The sequence below is a fragment of the Vanessa cardui genome, chromosome 24, assembly GCF_905220365.1.
Source record: "Vanessa cardui chromosome 24, ilVanCard2.1, whole genome shotgun sequence".
In the NCBI taxonomy this organism is placed as follows: Eukaryota; Metazoa; Arthropoda; class Insecta; order Lepidoptera; family Nymphalidae; genus Vanessa; species Vanessa cardui.
The window spans coordinates 1,003,751-1,020,399 of NC_061146.1; the positions used below are offsets into that span (position 1 = coordinate 1,003,751).

Consider the following 16,649-nt stretch of genomic DNA (forward strand, 5'->3'; position numbering starts at 1 on the left):
GATAATTTGGGATAGCGTACTTAATTCGGATGTGATCGGTTTTACGAATTTTGTCGAAACTACATCTAAGTTGTGTCGTACATAACTTGTTCCTTGAATCCTATACGTGTTTAGGGATTGTGAATAACTATAAGTTCACAAGTAAGGGTGTCAGTGTTTTATTTCTAACATGTCGGGTGATGGTCGTGAGACAGGTGCTTTGATCCGTAATGAGTTCAGATGACAAATCATTTAGGATTACACGAACGGATGTGAGCGTTGGGCATATAAATTAGGCGTGTGGTATTTACGTTGTAAATGCGCTTCCGACCGTGGGATGCGTGCGTTGTCAAGTCATTCGTGCACTTATATAGACTCACGCAATCTTTCACATCGAAAACAACAATACCAAACATTGTTGTACGCCGCTACAACCTACCCAGAAAGGCCCGACTGACTCAGGGTCATGCATTGATTATTTTAAATTTCTCAGTGCACGCCATTTTGATGTCAGCATTGAATGTTTTTTTTTAGAACGTAAAATCGAAAAGTTATTTTCGAAAACGTTTTTTTTTTTTTTAATGCATATAACCGGTCTAGAGAGAGTATTTATTCTTGGTAACACACTGAACAAGAAACGTGTGCCATATCTGCTGATTTATGGGGTGTCTGTGACAACGCAGTTTTTCCTGTTCGTAGTAAGTGTGTCACGTTCGAGATATATTCCTTTTTTAATGTCTTTAACGCATAATAAAACATCTTGTCTAGACTCTCAACCAATAATCTTAGGGATATTTTATTTTAAATACAGAAGTCATTCGTTTATTAAATTACGTACAAAAATTGGTAGGTTCTTTTTTATATGTGGTTATAGTATAATAATAATTTGTATAAAATATTATAAATTACCGATACCAGCGACCTCCATGGTCGATTATTGTGTACACCGGTTTTCATGGGTACGCCACTCCGAGATCACAGGTTCGATTCCTTCCGAATTGATGTAGAAAAAGTTCGTTAGTTTTCTATGTTGACTTGGGTTTGAGTGTTGTGGTACAATCGCTACTTCTGATTTCTATTGCACAAGTGTTTTAACTAATACATTGAGATCAGACTAATGTATGTAATGTTGTCCAATATTTATTTATTTAATTATTATGTGCATATATTTAATAAAATTACGATTAATGAGAGTAAATAATTTTACATGGGATTTTCGAAGCTTGTTACGGGTAGTTTTCTGTGTAATTGTTGGTGCGCCGTGTGGAGAATGCACGGCGACACATTTAACAATGTCCAGCGTCGCAAGGCGTGCGTATTAATTACAGGTGTTCGTTAGTGTCGCGCTACCCATGGGCACCATGTGTATGTCCACGGGAATTTGTCTTTGTTTCCTTTGGTATGTGCCGTCAATTTACCGACATATCTCGTACTGCTAATTTGGAATGAAACACCTCAGATCCGAGAAGATCCGATGTAAGATACAAGGGCAATACCAGTTGTTAAAGTTGGTGGCGCATTGGCGATGTGAAAATTGGTTCAAGATACTTACGGCACCAATGTCTGTCTACCATCCTGATCCTTCCCATCAGTTTGTAAGTCAGATCGTCCGCCATCTTTAAAATAAATAAGCTCAACAATTGAATATTTGTTGAAGTGTAACATGAAGTTAAATTATTATGCTAGCTACAAGAAAAAACGTCGTAGGTTATTAATACTTTTTCTTGGTAAAATATAAACGGTATCTATGTTCATTAAAAGCAAATTCTAATTACGGAGAAACCATAGCGTTTATCATTTATAAAGAAATGACACGATTGAAAAGGAACGTCGTATAGAAAAAAAAAACTTTTATTTCGTAGAAATCGCCTTTTCTTTTCTTTTATTCAAACCGACTAGAAGAATATGTTCTCATGAAGCCAATATATTTATTCGTGATTTATGTTATTTACTTTTATGTCTTTGTTTGGTTTTACACGCATATATGACACATACATATTTATTGTACTCATGTTATGTTTTTTAATTCTTTGTGGAAGTCCAGAGATCCTTTTAAACTAAATCAATTGGTAATGTTAAGGGTCTGTTTGCGGGGCGCGCCTCGTCGATAATTATATCAGCGTGCATTAGTACGAGTGATGCTCGTGCTTATAAGATGTCTCAGTGCGTGTGAGATGACTAATGTAAGAATAAAGATAGCAAAAAATACAATTTAGAATATATTTTATAATATAGTGATAAGTGTACACGTCGCTTGTATATGCGGGCTACGCTGTTCGCAACGTGCGTTTATTGTGTTGCTATATTATGAGCTGGATTCTATAATGAGGGAAAATATTATGTTATCAATCGTATTGAGTCGTCTTTGTACGATTAACTATACCTAGAATCGTATACTAGGTCGTAAAAGAATATTAAAACTCAATTGATTTCATAATTAGACTTGTAAATGGGCCAATTGACTTCTAGTGATTATTTAGTTTTCCTTATTACCTATGCACTACCATTGGAAGCTTGTTGCACTGGGTTGCACCTTCACCATTCAAGCCGAAAATTACCAATACTTTCTGTTTGGCTGTAGTATATCTGATGAGTGGTACCACTCTACGACCAAGTCAAATATTTAAACTGTATAATAAATACCAAGTCATTATGATTAAAATATAGTGAGCTTGTTTATTGAGTTTAGTCAAAGACTACAGCATCACGCTATGACCCTAAAAATAGGTTCAACAATAAATCTGTCAAAGTGTAGACTAATTAATAACAACAATATAATGTATGTGTTTAACTGTTTAGTTTCTTCTTTGATCTGTCATTCGAGATGTCACTTTGATTGCACACTGATAACGCTCTGTAGAAACTATTCCGTAAAAACGATCTCGATGCGACAACACGATCGCTCCACATGTCTGATAAGCGAAATATGATATGCGACACTGTGTCATAGTTATCATATTATTGTAATGTATGTAACGTTAATTAATATTGTATGATATATTGAAAAGAATGAGCGAAATATCAGTCACCGTTCAATCATGAAATCTGGGAAAATATAACATCTACAAACTTGAAATTTTGACTTCATTGAGCTTAGGGTGTAAATGTACAGCATTAAGTACAGTTTCCTATAATATTGGACAATATCACATACATTGCACTGCTCCCAATATAAGTAGCTAAAGCACTTGTGTTATGGAAAATCAGAAGTAACGTAAGTAACCACAAATACATAGACCCAAGACTACATAGAAAACTAATGAACTTTTTCTACAACGACTCGGCCGGGAATCAAACCTGGGACCTCGGAGGTCGTCAATCGTCGACTTCCTGTAGGATACCAATTTTAAGAGCGTTATACGAAGCGAGTTCTTTCAGAATAGCTCCGCTGATTTCTGTTTACAGTGGAATCATAGCGTGAACTGTAATACATTGCTATCGTGACATCGTGTTACGTCAAACGAGATAACGTCGTATGAAATTAATTTACACCGTGTAAAATATGTTGTTTCGCACATATATATTCAGTACTTCTTTTTTTATGCTATAGGTTGGCGGACGAGCATATGCGCCACCTGATGGTAAGTGGTCATCACCGCCCATAGACAATGGCGCTGTAATAAATATTAAGCATTACTTACATCGCCAATGCACCATCGACCTTGGGAACTATGATGTTATTTCACATGTGCCAATCTATTATAAAATCTAGGAAATTAAATTACATTTAAAATTACATTACAATTAAATTACAATTAATTTACCATCCTAGATTATTCTAAGATTAAGAAAAAAAAAATTAAAAACAAAAAAGGTTTTTCATTGTTAGTTTTAAATATAGAACATTAAACAAAAAACTATACTAGTAAACCGACGTACTAAAATACCGCGAAACCGAAGATAAACAGCGAACTGTCAATCCAGATTCGGATATCGATTGTCGATCGGGCCTCGATCGTGTATACGAAACGGTTTTCGTAAATATTTCATTTGTCACTGTCGGATCGAAGCATGGCAACAATGGAAAGGTCGCTGACGTCACGGCCGTGGTTCCGCAACAATCGCAATTGTATACTACGATACAACTTAGATGTAGCATCGGCAAATTCAATAAAACCCATTACTGCCGATTTACACAACCAGTACAAATAGCTCTCTATCGCGCCATTCGACGCTATTCGTCGCTATAGATTCTCGCGTCAGTTCAACCCGAGAAACTGCACTGGAATATATTAGGTCATAAGATATTACAAGTTATCACAACAATAAATTTTGATAATTTGGAATAGCGGATAATACTTACTTTGGATGTGATCGGTTTTACGAATATTGCCGATGCTACATCTAAGTTGTGTCGTACTGTACTGCTTTACTGACAAAATCAAAGATTCGTTTTCTATCTTCGAGTGTGTTCGCCATTCGCCACTAATGTCAGTTTGATTTGCTACCGCGCACAAACAGTCTGACCTCTCCTGGGATGTTAGGGGACCTTTTTACTGTATTCAAGTTTATTTTATTTCAATATTATTTAGTAATAGTATATGTATGTAACTATTGAAGACCCAAGTTCAAGTATTCATTAAATAATTAACAATATTTAATATAATACAATATTTATATTTTCCAGTTTGTATTATATTAGTATATTATCTTCCATTTTACAAATTCGATTTATGTTATGACTAAAAAGATATCACTCATTCATCACATGTTCGACAGCCAAGTAGCAATACTTAATAGTGTATCGGTTTAAAATGTTAGTGAGCCAGTGTAGCAGGCACAAGGGATATAACATCGGGTGGCCTATTTGCCGACCGACTTTACCGACCGAATATTAAAAATCATATTTTAGGACCATTGGAATGATAATAGCACAGTGGAGTGAAAAATAAAAGCTTTTATAGTAAAAACTCGGTATAAAATGATACAATTTTTGCATTAATATGTATGTATGTAGTAAACGTTCGTTTTGTATATTATCAACTTTATATATCATGTAGCTCGTGACCGCATCAGGTGCACAACAGACGTAAGCTGGTCGTATCGATAAAAAAATTAAAAATACACATTGTTCACATTAAAACTGGAATATATAAAAAGGAGTTCCTCGTAGATCAAGCTTGGTTCAATACGAAATTTCATTAAATTCAGTTCAGTGATTTCTCCGTAAAAACGCAACAGTCATACAGGCAGATTTCATTAATATTAGTTTAGATTTCATATGTTTAAGTATAAAATCGTTCTGTAAAACATAAGCTAGGTTTACAAATGTATTACGTATACAAGAGACGTTTGAAATATGTTATAAATATTTTTAACCAATCATGTGTCGCGTGTAACGAATGGTTAGAAAAAAGCCAGTCACAATTCAGAAATAACCATCGTCTCGTCTAATACAGGTGATATTCCAAAAAAAAAATCAAACTAAAATTAATCCAAGTAGGCTTTTATAAGCACTTTTGTATCGTCATTTTACAATTAAGTGAAGCTATCACCGTTTCGGAACGTAGATTATATCGAGAAGAACCGGCAAGAAACTCAGTATTTACTCTTTTTCAACCTATAAAAAATACAAAGTCAAGTTAGTTAAATACAATTATTTAAACTAATATATCCTGCTTGGAAGTCAACAGGTATTAACTCCACGCTTTTTTATCTTCTATAAAATCTTGTATCGAATAGCAAAATAATACTGAGGAATCGTATTCGTTTCTTTGACATTGTTTCCGTAAATCGTTTTTTTTAGACGTCATTACAATTGCATACATATTTAAAACATTCTCCGTTCCATATTTATTGATCCCGCGTACGAAGGATTTATGATGAGCTCTGCTGTTAGCGTTGGGAGGACACAGTCGATACCCGGCCTTTTCAATACGATATCAGATAATACATAATGTTACACGCCAGTAGGATATCTCATAGATAGAGTATGTAGGATATCTTTGATCTTATAAAAATAACTGTTTTAAGAGATATGGTATATTTTTACTAGCAAACCGCCCCGCCTTCGCACGTTTGCAAAACTGATACTGAATATACTACAGAATTTGTTTATTTACGACATCACATTAGAAACTTCTGAGATTATCAGTGTTTCTATACTATATTGTCCATGTATTATATACATCTTATACAAAACCTACCTCTGGAATTATTCTATCTATTAAAAAAACCGCATCAAAATCCGTTGCGTAGTTTTAAACATTTAAGCATACATAGGGATGTAGGGACAGAGAAAGCGACTTTGTTTTATGTTATGAAGTGATATTATGTAGTGATAATGATGATGACAAATCACCATCACTGATACAAACACACATAGATATCGGCGCTGTAAGATATCTAAACTTGGTCAAAGATGTTATGCCCCTCTGTGTGAAGTTCACTAGCTCAGACATCAATCAAACCTAAACTCAATAATACTGTTATATTATTGTTTAGGGGTAAATTTAATTAAGACGCTCATACCAATTAATATATTGTCATTTCAAAAGTGGTATTTATGAATCGAAATGGTCCTCTCGAAATAAATAGAGAGTAATAAATGTGAAATCTTTCGAAAATACACTTATCATGAGATAAGAATATATTTCGTATAAATTCGAAAATATTACATTACGAACGGTTAAGCATAAAATGTTAAACTTGTAATTTCAAGAAATGTTTTTGGAGCGCTGCCATCGTTACAATTCGCTTAATTTAAATGTTATCCGAATAAGCACTAAATCTATATTTATATTATAGCTAAGGCTGGAGTTTGTACGCGCTGCTATAAAGACTGCCAGGGCGATTTGAATAATTGTTTTTGCGTTCGATGCCCGTTTGTTTATTCGACGGATCGTTATAAATGGTAGTCTAATAGGTGCAATAATAAATGTCAAGTGCTCGCGCTAACTGTGTACCAAGCACCGTCGTATATATGAAATAATTCAAATTTAAAATGTAAAACTAAAGGTCAGATGAAGTTTCCTCTGTACATAAGTACGTTTGAATTTATGATACGCTCTTTTGAAACCATAACAGGAAAAAAGATAAATAAACATTTGATAGCAAGTTGACGCGATATCATTGCTCGAGATCTTATATAATCTGTGCCATTTGTGTTATCGGAATTTTGGAAGTGTAATTAAAATGGTTAAGTGCACTAGCATTATATTATAAATAATAAATAATAAAGATATTTTAATGAAAAACTCTTAAAGTTCACCATATAGTTAAGTTAGTGGTTAATCGATCAAAAATTTTGGAATATAATTAAAGGGGTTAAGAGCACGAGCATTGTATTATAAATGAACACATATTAATCATAAACTCTTAAAGTCCACAATATAGTTATTTGTTAATCGATCAAATTGCATGAAATATGTAAATCTAATTTAATAAGTTTCTTAATCATTTTTCCCATTTATTGGAATTAGCTTTATCATCATACTGCTCGAAAATATGTTAGTTAAACAAAATCAGTTATCAATTAAGCACACAGTAATTCAGTGGTACCTACTGGAGGTGCTCCAACTTGAATCCTTCGGTTCACATTCAAGTGTTTTAGCTATTAAGCTATAGCGGTTCGACGTCTGTTATAAAAGCAGGAAGAAACTCGATAGTATCTAACAGAGATATATTCTAACAATACAAATATATATATACAGGTGTGTTCCGATACAATAAAACATCTGTTTATGTGTGCTGTTCCCCGTTCGGTTTTTGCACATGGACGCAGCTGAAGCGTTGCGTACAAGTCGCGGCGAGTTTATCGGTATACGCTTCGCAATCGCCAAGAAATGTTAATTCGGATGGAGACATAAATTACACTTGTTATCGTAAATCTCGCTTAATAGCTAGAAACGATGCGGCGTTCGCAACTGCTGTAGTTTTTTGTATAAAGTTCAACTGTAGTCACGGGATCGTTGGACGGCTGGCGCCTTCGCGGGAACCCCTGTCTCGCTATTTTAGACTCTATTTTGAAGCTGTTTCAATTGCTTTTTGTTTTGAGCTTCTTATTCCGCTTCTTTTCAGGTCTGGGGTATCTTCTTACGATTCGGTAGTCGATTTTTGACGATCAATAAGCTAGTAAGGTTTCTATATTGAATAGATTTTGCCTTCGTTAGGGTCTGGAGTCCTAAGTTTTCAAGTAATTTTGGTAAAAAAATCGCGCATTTGTTATCTTTAGACAAGAGTTATTTCGCAAACAATGAACTAGTGCCCTGATTGACAGCGAGTTAATAATTACAAATTTACGATCGAATAGTATATTCTTAGATCTTGATATTGATAGTATAAAAACTTAATTTTTCACGGTCGTGTAATAGATTTTCGATGACTTTGCTCATTGTCATATAAAGATTACTAGAATGTGTTAGTTCAGCTCGATGGGTAAGCGTTTTTTTTTAAATCGTTAAAAAAAGACACAAAAAAGCACGAAGAACTCGTTCCATCAACCCCTTTTATATTTCTTTTTTTTTTTTACTTAACAAACGCAACGCAACCTTTAACTGCTGCATAGCAATGGTTACATCGGAAATTTATTATTTGTGATTATAGATTCATAGTTATGCACAAAAGGACAGCCAATGAGAAAATTAACAAGCGTAACAGAAGCGAAATGTCTTAAATAAATTTAAAAAAAAACACAGCTGCAAATATTGTATTCGAATTAAAATATTTCCCTGTCTTAAGAATTCTTTAGAGCCTAATCTACCACGCCGATCGAGGCCGTGCATTAGATACGAGATAAATTATATATTACTAGTTGTTTGTCCCGACTTCACTCGGCTAAACTTTGTTAAACTTTAATCTTTAGTACCAACGGAAGTTCTCGAAAGGAATAATTTTCCTAATTTTTGCAATATTTTTCATTGATATTCTGCTTCTATTGGGTTCTGCTATATCGTGATTGTCTATAACATAAAGGTTTCTTCGATAAATGGACTATCTCTAATCGACTATTGATAACTCTAAATGTTTTTTTAAATAACATAATTAGTTAAAACAGCTCTTAAAATGTATATTGATTGATTGTTTGTAAATGTGCCCCGGATTTGAACCTGCTATATGCGTTTATTATAGTCTTATTTCCATATAAAATTGTATACTTTTTAGGCGTCTTACATGACAGTTATTACAGACAGGATTACTACACCACATTAATATCCGTCCAGTTATACGTTTTGAATATAAACACCTACACATTATGTTATTATTAAACTTTAGTATTTATAAACCCATCCGTTTGACTTTAACATGGGTAGAATAAGGAACTATTTAAAAGGTTTACAGCGTAATTCCATTTGTTTACGTATAAAAAAAGGTTTTTTTCGACATCTTCAATTGTCATATTTCAGTCAATTTACATAAAATCTTAGTGAAAACCGTATGAAAAAGGACAAGATAGACAGTCGCGGTACTTTGTTTCATAATACGTTGTGATAAAATAATTAAAATATAAAAGGGATTATAAAAAAACAAACGTAAATTTTAATTGGACCACAGTGGCTTATTAATTAGAAGCAATCGCAAAACCATACGACCGTTAAACGCGAAAGCAATTTGGCGATCGAATCGTAAATTTATAATTTGCTTAAACGAGTTTCGTATCTTTTAAGAGGTAACTCGTTAACTTTATTGCATTGTAGTGCTTCGGCTCGAGACTTTCTGTTCGCGGAGAAATGTTTGAATTGTTTTGCTGAGATCTGAGATGGCCCAGTGGTTAGAATGCGTGAATTTTAAGCGATGATTTCGGGTTCAAACCACCACTATATATGTATATGTTTGATTTGTGTTTACAATTCATCTCGTGCTCGGCGGTGAAGGAAAACATGGTGAGGAAACCTGCATGTGTCTAATTTCATCGAAATTCTGGCATATGCGCATTTCACCGACCCGCATTGGAACAGCGTGGTGAAATATGTTTCAAAACCCTCTCCTTACTGGGAGAGGAGGCCTTAGCCCAGCAGTGGGAAATTTACAGATTGTCGTTGAGTTTCGAATCTTTTAAGTTGTAACTTGTAACTTTATTGCATTGTAGTGCTTCGGCTGGAGACTTTCTGTTTGAAATGTTGGAATTATTCAATCAAATAAACTTCGGACAAAAACAAATGTTTTTGTATATTCAGTTGTGTATACAGTTGCTAAAAATTCTGAATTTTTAAATTGAATTTTCAATTCTAATGGTTGCGTAACTGTTGTTTCGTTCGTTTGAATTGTTTCGTACAATGAAGCGTATTTCAATACTTAAATAACAAACTAGATTAAACATAGCATATACAATTATATATATACTGTATCGTGAACCTTTGTATCTACATTTTACAAGGTTTTATTAAATCTCGACTATAGGATCGAAATGTAGTGTCCATATATTGTTAGATTGTTTGATGCTAATGGTAACTGTTTCTAAGAGTTGTAGTTGTTTAGGATACCTGAAAGAGGATGAGGATTTAAGAACATTATAGCCTACAAATTGTTGTAATTTTTTAAGTATTTATGAACTCAAAAGTTTATTTAAAATAGTACGATTTATATGGAAACTTAAAAACTAATTACTCCATTAAAAAGCTTTTATGTTGATATAAAACTAAAAGTAGTCAAAATATGTTACACTATTTTGAACCAAGTTATCATACTATGTAAGTTTAATTTTATATGCAGTTGTCAGATTAGTGCTTTATGTTCAAAAGGTATAAGAGAGTAGTAAGAGTAGTAAGAGTTTACGTATTGATAAAGGAATGAGTTTGAAAACTGACGAAGGTTTTCTTACTCTGACTGTACATACGAAGTCTAACATATGTTATAATTCCGAATTCTCGGCGTATCGTTACTTCAGATATTTTTAGAATAACCTTTTCGGTAAATATACTTTCCGCATGTTAACGTTGCAAAGTATTCTCCGTAACGACATGTTAATTCATCCTTATTCGAAATAAAAAGAATCTCATTTTGATAAGGAACATGTATCCTTACAGCGCGTACCCGACGTTGTCTCCATTCAATAAACACGTACAAGCCCCGGGGGACGCTCCTTTATCTCTTGCCTATTGAAAGATCGAAGCATTTTCCCTTATCCGTTCTAGGGTTCCGCTCGGAATAACAGATTATATTATTATATTGAGTGTTTTTTTTTCTACGTTACGGTTCTGAATGACCTGATGGATTAAAAACATACAAAAAAAGGAATTCTAGGATCCGATTTGTAGAGCTGTAATCGAATTTTTTTGTTAATAAATTTAATGTTGTTAATAATTTCTAGGGAAAATCAAGACAAGTCTTGCTAACTATTTAATATATATAAAAATATTTTGGACTTCGCCAAGATGAAATAAGATTTTTTTTTACTATCTAGTCACATCGGATTAAATATGAACTATCTTTGGACACAAATTTCGTCGATATCACTCGCAAGTGCATGTAACTATGTTTCTTGTTCACACCTTACCGTTTGAGTCTACTAAAATGTATAGAATCAGAGTATTTGATGTGTCACGTGACCGAAGATTGACAGAAGAAAGACGATAGAAATCGCTTCGAAACGAATCTAGCGCATTTGTCGGAGCGCGCAGCTGTCGCCCATTGTCGGACGCTCTGATACAATGGTACTCGCTCCTACAATGTGACGCAGATATCGACATTAGAATAGGTAATCTTACATACGATGTGAGGCATACGTGTTGATAATTAACTTGTAATGTCAATTAGAAATATCCGCCGTCGACGGCGGAAACCGTGTTCTTGCTGAAACGGGTACGGTCATGTCTCAATATAATATATATAGATATATATGCGTAATCGATAGATCCTGGTAGTCAGCTGATTTAATTAGTTTTACTCTTGAAGAAGTTTAATGTTTTATATCAAATGTAAGAAATAGTCTTTGATTTGATTTTATTATTGCTAGTTATAGCCTAACAATCGAAATTTTACCATAATCATTATTAAAATTAAAAAAAGCAACGGTTTGACATACAGAAGGTTGAGAAATGGTAATGAAAACTTTTGCCTATTTTTATAAAGACATAATAAAGTTGCTAGAGAATCGTGGACAATATTTATTTATTTTATTTATTTATTTATTGGATCGCCAACAAAGTATACACAAATACAGCCATTTAAATTAATACAATTAAGATGCTATGTGCTACCTCAGTTACAGGCAACCACTTCATGCTGAAATAGTAACAGAGTGCATGTAATCACAAGTTAACATTTTGGTTTAAATACATTTTAGTTTAAATAAAGTGCATGGAGAACCAACAACTATAAACTAAAATCTAAGCTTAATTAATTAATTATACATTTTTTAATTGTTTTTTTGAATTCAAGAGGCCTTCCCGAGAATATATCAATATTAGTATTTTTAAAAAGAGAGTTAAACTTTAATGTCATTCTATTCAAAGGTGAATAATGAGCGAGATTACTTTTGCATTTTTTTGTATTGAATGGAGTATACACGAGCCTTCTTGGGAGTTTTACTGGTGCATTAAAGTATAGTTTTGAAAGTAATTGCGGGCTGTCTATATCTTTATTTACCATTTTGAACAGAAATGTATGGTCAAGTATTTCTCTTCTGTTTTGTAGAGAATCAAGGTTAAAGTATTTTAATCGGTCAATGTAATGAGGGTGTGTTTTAGTTATGTTACAGCTGTAAGACAGGTGCCACAAAAATCTCTTTTGAACCCGTTCTATTCTTTTTATGTATACTTCATAATGTGGATTCCAAACATTGCTACAATATTCTAGCGTACTGCGTACTAAAGTGTTATAAAGATTAATTTTACTGGACACTTTTTTAAAGTCCCTACCATTACGTAATATGAATCCTAGTGTTTTAAAGCTTTTATTTATTATGTGATCAATATGCAGATGAAAGCGGAGCTTTGAGTCGAAGATTACTCCTAAGTCCCGAACACTGGTAACTTCCTTTAACTTTTTGTTTTTAAAAGTATAATAGTACACTAAGTCTGATTTGTTTCGTGAAAATCTAATAAAATGACATTTATCGATGTTCATAGGCATGTTGTTATAGTCGCACCAGTCGCTAAGTTTGCCCAAGTCTTCATTCAGCAATTTAGCGTCATTAAGACTGTGAATAGGTTTCATAAGTTTAACATCATCGGCAAATAAATAGTAACGAGAATGGTTAAAACACAATGTAAGATCGTTAATAAAAATGTTAAAAAATAATGGCCCAAGGTGGGAACCCTGTGGAACTCCAGATAAAACACTAAAAGATTCAGAAAAGTATCCTTTAACAGCTACAATTGACCTTCGTTCACTCAAATATGAAGCACACCATTCTAAAATGCGTCCACATATACCGTGTCCTGAAAGCTTTGAGAGCAGTATCTTATGGTCAACTCGATCGAACGCCTTGCTGAAGTCGGTATATACGACGTGGACTGGCACTTTAGCATCGATCGAGTCACATAAATCCTCGACGTAGGAGATCAAGTTAGTATTTGTGGAGCGAGATCTATAAAAACCATGTTGATGCGGTGAAATAAGTTGTTTTACATGCCATGCAATATAAGGATATAACAGGGATTCCAGTACTTTACCAAGAATTGATAACAAGGATATCGGTCTATAATTATTTATTTGATTGGGGTCTCCGGATTTAAAAATAGGTATTACTAAGGATGTTTTCCAATATGTAGGAAAAATACCCGTGGAAAGTGATGTATTAAATATATGGTAAAGCGGGGCCGTTAATGCATCAGCGCAATTAACAATAAAGTAAGATGGAATACCATCGAAACCTGCTCCTTTAGATGGATTGAGACTTTTTAACGCTTTATGTATTTCCTTATGAGACAAAATTATAGAACTGATAGTCCCAGATGAAGCTTCATGAGCAGCATGAGTAGTTCTATTTAAATTTGAAGTATTTGTACTATAATAGGATAAGAAGTTAGTAGCAAAGAGATTACATATTTCGTTACCATTATTAGCAACTTGATTATCAAGATACATTTGGGAAGGAAACTCGGTACTTTTTTTCCTTTTAGACTGTATGTAGGTGTAAAAAAGCTTGGCGTTCTTGGATAGAGAAGACTCAAGAAGTTCTAAATAATTATTGTAACATTCGGTTTGAAGATGTTCACATCTAGATCTTAACAACTTAAAAGACAAAACGTCGAGAGGATTTCCATACTTGCCTGCCCTGATTCTATATTTGTTTTTTTCTCGCAAAAGTCTAATTAGATTTTTTGAAAACCATACGGGATAACGATTTTTATTAAAATTCTTTTTGGGAACATACATACCAATTAAGACTCGAAGGACTGCATAAAAAGATGCAACCATCTCGTTTACATCTCCACACTTTGAAAATTTATCATCCCAATCTATATTTTGTAAAGCCTCCTGAATTTTACAATAATCAGCCTTAAAAAAATTATTTCTTAACATGACTTTAGATTCTAGTGACTTACCGTTGCTAAAATTTATTGAAAATTGTAAAGGAGGGTGATGACCGTCAATTACACTTAAAATATCATAGCTCGGTGCTAAGTTGACGACAGAAACATTGCTCAAGATAAGATCTAAAATTTTATTGTTCTTATTTGTCACGAAATTATATTGTTTTAAATCATTAAGTACAATGAAATTTATAAATAAGCTTGCAAATGAACTATATGTACAATTTGAGGTAGGATTAAAATTTGTACACGGTAAATCTACTGTTTGTGACCACTCAATATTACTCATATTAAAGTCGCCTACGATTAACGTTTTATTACCAGTTTCCATAACTCGATTAGTATTAGCAATAAAGTGTTCTAATATGTTTCTCTGAATAGGTGGGGGTAGATATACTGCACAAATAAAAACATGAGATGAGCGGCCGCCATTATCAATATCAACAGAAATCCATAAGTCCTCGCAGGCACTTTCGAAGGATTTAATTCTTTTCGAATTTATTAATTTTGACACCGCGATTAGTACACCACCTCCCGTTTTTTTATTACAAATAGGACTGGATTCCCTATCCCTCCTGTAAACAGTGTATCTGTCGTCAAATAGTTCCGAATCCGAAACACCATTGTGAAGCCACGTTTCACATAAGACAATAATATCGTAATTACAACATATAACATTGTTATAAAATTCTAAAGTTTTTGTATTTAATCCTCGAACGTTTTGGAAGTAGCAATTAAACGATGTGAATTAGAAGAAAAAATAATTAAACTAAATCAATACACAAAAAGAGGAAAATCCCTTAACTTATCTTAAATTATTTTTGATAGGGTATCAATACTATTAACAACAATAATTTTGGAAATTTCGGTCTTACGTATAAATATTTTTCCGCCGCGAACCCACACAAATTTATATTGCAGCTCCTTTGCCTTAAGTCTGGCTTTCATATGAAGGGATTTCAACTCTGGAGACAGGTGCTCGACTACATATATGGGCTTTTTGTCCCTACCCCCACCAATCCCTAGGTGGCTGGAGTTTATTTTATCTGAAGGGTTATTTTTGTTGAATTGTATCACGCCAGCAAGTACATTATCCCGTATACGTGGAGAACGAAATTTGACCAATATGGAACGAGGCCTGGAGCTTGAAGGGTCGTATTTCATGGTGCGCGCACAGTAATCAATATCCTTGGTATCGATAGGACATTTAATAACATTACCCAATTGGGCCACGATGTTGAGTAGGTTCTCGGATTTGTGCTCGGGGACACACTGAATTTCGAGGTTATTAGCCCGCACCAAATGATCCAACTGGCTTATTCTAGAACTTAAGTTGTTAACAGTTGTGCGCAACATTTCATTTTCCTTAAGGAGACTGTTGATATTATCCTTCTGTGTTATATGTTGTACCTTAAGATCTTCAAATTTTTCGTTAATAAAATTCATTGATTCCTTGAAAATAGATATTTCTTCATGTATATTTTTCAGCTGAAAACTAAGCTTCGAGTTCAGTATTTCATCGAGGCTACGAACTATTGTTTCGCGGACTTCGGTTTTAATAATATCACGTAAATTATCTTCCGAGATGCAATGACACTGTTCACTATGGCTGGATGTGTCGTCCAAACGGTTTTTAAATCTTTGCGTGACATGTTCATGGTTTATCAAGCTTTCGACTCGAGAATCTAATACCGGACGTACTGGAGTATTCGTATTGTCACGTTTAGGTTGCTTACATATACAGCTTGGACATAACCAATTGCATTTAAATTCAGATGTTAGCTTTGTAGAAGATTTTTGCGATATATTAACGCATAAAAAGTGATAGCTATTTGAACAATTAGTGCATTCCAGAGAATCATTCTTGTTTACGTTTTTATTGCATGCCGCACACTTCGTAGACATTGTATAAGCGGCGCTTGCGATTGCAGTCTACGAATATACGTATGTATATTTTTTTCAAGTTGCAACGACGACGTTTAAAAACGAATGAGTGCCTTCGTGCGTTTTCGGGAGGTGTCGGTGACGTCGCCCGTGGCTCACACTAGGATCTCGTTGACTCGAGAGAGATGAAAAATAACTATTCCTCTCTTTTACCCGAAGTGCGCGGGGAAAGGGGGTGATACGCAATGGTCACTTTATTCAAGTAATTACGTATTTTATGTAGAACATCACTAAGCAAACTTGTCACTTATGTTAACTAATTATTAGTTCCAATTTAGCACGAGATGTATTTAAACTTTCATAAAATAA

General features: G+C 33.9%; 1 protein-coding gene across 2 annotated transcripts in view; it reads left to right on the forward strand.

Annotated features, from left to right (window-relative positions):
• The window catches only part of LOC124540259, a 145,167-nt gene that overhangs the window by 48,197 nt on the left and 80,321 nt on the right, over positions 1 to 16,649 (forward strand). The window lies entirely within an intron of this gene.